We start from the raw sequence: 4,905 nt of genomic DNA on the forward strand, positions 1-4,905 counted from the left end.
TTTGTTTTTTGTTTTTTTCCTATTGTTATTGTTAGTTTTAAAGCTATTTTGTATCGCTATCCTAGAGTAAGTTTTATTTTGTGAACACAGTTGTTTGCTATTTCCCGCCTACAGTTTAATAGATTTTGAGGTTCTTTAAAGTACAGGATAGAAAATTTTTCATGGAGGCATAATTTACATGGGTCGTCTAAATGTCTGCATGTGGTAGCTTGTCTCATTATTTTCCATTCGACTACCGGCGAATGTCCGCTTTCTTTGAGTTCCCAGTATTTATTCGCTAGTGTTGTTTTTATACGGTGTTTTTTATTTTTGAATGTGCTTTTGTGGTCATAGTATCGGGTTTTGAAATCTAAGGAAGTCATGCCTATGTAATATTTCTTGTTATTCGGGTTTTCTTTCGCAAATATAAAACCACTAACCTAGTTCTAAAACAGATCCTTTGTTTGATAAAATGCATGCCCATTGGCTGGTAGGAAGGGGTGCGGTGGATACTAGAAAGCTGATTGGCCAACTAGAAATCCTCAACATATATAAAAACAAGAAGCAACGACAGAATTCACGCATAAGCCTGACGAATCCTATAGTTGGATGAAACGCAGAATATTCAGTGTAGCTTAATCGCCATATATATTTTATAAATTACTATATATATATATATATATATATATATATATATATATATATATATATATATATGATTGCGTAAGTATGAAACATAAGTGTCTGGAGGTATACACCGTATATTTCGGCATGTAAGTCGACCGTCAGATAAGACGAGGTACAAAATTGGAGCAAATTTTAATAAATTTATCATATACTAGCGGGACTTGTGGAAATTCCACAGCAACATTTTCATATGTAATATATTGTTGCTGGGCATGCTGTGAGCGTTCTGTTCAGCATGAATGAAGGCACAATCATATTATTCTACGTTTTTATTAAAACTGTATCGCCCCCTTACTAAAATAATAACTTTGATATATTTCCTGGGCTGATTATTTCATTACAAACACACCGGTCAATTAACTCACATTTTATCATTTTTCATAATTATTGAATATGTTACTATGTTCGGCAATAATTTTTCATAATTTCAACCCACATTATCGCCCCTCCCTTTACTAAAATATTAAATTTGATATATTGTATTGGCTTATTATTTTATAAAAAAAAACACAACTATCAATTAACTCACATTTCATCATTTTTAATAATTCTTGGATATTGTACTAATTTTGACAATTTTTCATCATTTAAACTCACCATATCGCACACCTTACTAAAATAATAACTTTGATATATTGTCTAGGCTGATTATTTCATTACAAACACACACATCAATCAACTCACATTTCATCATTTTTCGTAATTCTTGGATATGTTACTAATTTCGACAATATTTTTTTATAATTTAAACCAACGTTGTCGCCCAACCTTACTGAAATAATAACTTTTGCGGGGCTGATTATTTCATTACAAACACTAATCAATTAATCTCCATTTCATCATTTTTCATAATTCTTGAGTATGTTACTAATTTCGACAATCACTTTTCATAAATTATACCCATATTATCGCCCCCTCCTTAATAAAATAATAACTTTGAAATATTGTCTGGGCTTATTATTTTATTACAAACGCACTATTGCATGAAATCACATTTAATCATTTTTCATAATTCTTGGATATGTTACTTTCGACAATCATTTTTCATAAATTTAACCCACATTTTCGCCCATCCCTCTTTACTAAATAATAACTTTGATATATTGTCTAGGCTGATTATTTCCTTACAAACACACTAATCAATTATCTAATATTTGATGATTTTTTTCGTAATTCTGTCATATGTTACTAATTTTGACAATAATTTTTCATAATTCAAGCCCTCCTTATCTCCTTCCCCTTTACTTTTATAATAACTTTGATATATTGTCTAGGCTGATTATTTTATTATAAACACACCAATCAATTAAATCACATTTCTTCATTTTTCGTAATTCTTGGATATGTTACTAATTTTGACAATAATTTTTTATAATTAAAACCATCCTCATCGCCCTTTCTTACTAAAAAATTACTTTGATATATTGTCTGGGCTGATTATTTCATAAAAAACACAACTATCAATTAACTCACACTTCATCATTTTTCTTAATTCTTGCATATGTTACTCATTTCGACAATTATTTTTAATATTTTAACCCACATTATCACCCCCCCCCCACTACTAAAATAATAACTTTGATATATTATCTGGGATGATTATTTCATTTCAAACACACCAATCAATTAACTCACATTTTGTCATTTTTCATAATTCTTGGATATGTTAATAATGTCGACAATTATTTTTCATCATTTTAACCCACATCATCGCCCCACTTACTAAAATAATAACTTTTATATATTGTCTGGTCTGATTATTTCATTGCAAACACACTAATGCATTAAATAACATATTACATTTTTCATAATTTAAACCATCCTTATCGCCCTCTCTTACTAACATAATTACTTTGATATATTTCCTGGGCTGATTATTTTATTATAAACACACAATCGATTAACTCACATTTAATTGTTGTTCATAATCCTGGATATGTTACTAATTTTGACAATAATTTTTATAATTAAAAACCTACATTATGTCTCTCCCTCCTAGTTATATAATATATTTGATGTATTGTCTGGGCTTATTATATCATTACAAACACACCAATCAAGTAACTCACATTTCATCATTTTTCATAATTCTTGGATATGTTACTAATTTCGACGGTAATAATTTTCATAACTTTAACCCACTATGTCGCTTCCCTTTACTTAAATAATAACTTTGATATATTGCCTGGGCTGATTATTTCATTACAAACAAATCAATCAATTCTGGGTATTCTCATAGTATATATGTTTCACCTATCTTATCCAATCCCGGATGACGCCGCATATTCTGCTAATATATATCGTTCACCTATCTCATTCGACCCCGGGCGATGCTGGGTATTTTGCTACTATATGGTAGCAAAATACCCACCTATCTCATTCAATACTGGGCGACACTTTCTGATAGTATATATTTGCACATCTCATTCAATCCCGGGACTGACTTCATATCTGCCACCCCACTGTTGAAAATATACATTAAATAAAGTAATGTTTTAATTGTAAACTGTTTCAGCCATTTCCGGGACTGACTTTATATCCCCAACCCACTGCTAAAAATATACATGAAATAATGTAATGTCTAAATAGTAAACTGTTTCAGCCATTTCCGGGACCGATTTTATATCCCAAACCCACTGCTAAAAATATACATGAAATAATGTAATGTCTAAATAGTAAACTGTCTCAGCCATTTCTGGAACTAACTTCTAATCCCCAACCCACTGTTGAAGATATACATGAAATAAAGTAATGTATAAATCATAAACTTTTTCAGCCATTTCTGGGACCGACTTCTTATCTCCCATCCTACTGCTAAAAATATACATTAAATAAAGTAATGTCCAAAACGTAAATGGTTGCAGCCATTTCCAGAACCGACTCCATATTTCCCACCCCAATGTTAAAAATATACATTAAATAAAGTAATGTGTAATGCATAAACGGTTTCACCCATTTTCGAGACTGATTTAATATCCCCCACCCCACAGTTAAAAATATACATGAAATAAAGTAATGTTTAAATTGGAAACGGTTTGAATAATTTCTGAGACTGACTTCATATCCCGTAACCCACCGCTTAAAATATACTTGAAATAAAGTAAAGTTTAAATCATAAACTGTTTCAGCAGCTTTTCGAAAGTAATACATAAAAACATTAACAAGGTTAGGGATTAGGCAACCATTGCTTCAACATGAATTTCTGAGTGTAGTATCAGTTTCAGCATTCCAGTGACTTAAATCCCCCCTTTTTTGGTCTTGTTTAATGGAGGAAAATCGTTCATTACTGATACAATTTTTATTTTTGTTATTGGCCAGAGTGCCCCTTTTGGGGAGCTGGTTTCCCCCTAAATTTATAACCGAACTCATGTCCAATTCCGCCCTTGTGGGGAGGCAAGTAAACAAAAAAACAATAATCAGAACGGACATTTTCCAGGGCATTTTATAATTAATCAGAAGTGACATTTCCAGGGCATTTTGTAATTAAATCAGAAATAACTTTTTCCAGTTACTTTTTTAATATTAAAACTTTGTTACATTAAACATAGTACCTATTCACAATGCCTCCCCCCGGGACAGATTTAAACACCAGGGTTGTTTTTTAACGTGTAAAAAAAATTGTCTTAGTCGTAAAGGTTTTCTCTTCCACTGAGAGAGAAGAAATTGAAATGTAGCACATGAAGAATAGATACTACACTTTGATCTTAGCCAAAAGGCCAAGAAAGACAAATCATTTTTTATTAGCTTTGCCTCAACAACGACACCAAATTTTTTTTATATTTCAATTTCCTTTTCAAGGTTGACAAGGTCTATTTGGAATATTCCACTTTAATTTAAACCTACGTCACTTCCTGTTTGGTGGTGGTCGTAACAACAAAGACGTCAGGTTTTTTTTCTTGTTCTTTTCCTCCTTCGCAGTACGGGTTCGAGCCTGCCTTCCTACTACCACTTTTTTTGTTTTTGCTCAACATACATACCCAAACACCCAGGCAACGCCGGACTGAAATGCTAGTCTATATATCTATAAGAGTGAACGTGTCTGTGTGTCTGTGTACATTTCCCTATGCAATAACTGTCCATTTTTAGTCTACATACTCGAAATTTGATATACAACCGGGCTTAAATCTTAGTATATCTATAAAAGTGAAATTGTCTCTCTGTGTGTCTGTGTGTGTACATTTTCCTATCAAACTACTCTGTTAATTTTCAGTCTACAGATGCGAGATTTGACATAAGGGG

General features: G+C 31.8%; 1 pseudogene; it reads right to left on the bottom strand.

Moving 5' to 3' along the window:
• Window positions 1-4,225: 4,225 nt before the first annotated feature.
• Window positions 4,226-4,395, bottom strand: LOC145240549 (U2 spliceosomal RNA; annotated as a pseudogene).
• Window positions 4,396-4,905: the final 510 nt, after the last annotated feature.

The sequence above is a fragment of the Euprymna scolopes genome, chromosome 19 (assembly GCF_053919585.1).
Source record: "Euprymna scolopes isolate OS-2025 chromosome 19, ASM5391958v1, whole genome shotgun sequence".
Taxonomy (NCBI): Eukaryota; Metazoa; Mollusca; class Cephalopoda; order Sepiida; family Sepiolidae; genus Euprymna; species Euprymna scolopes.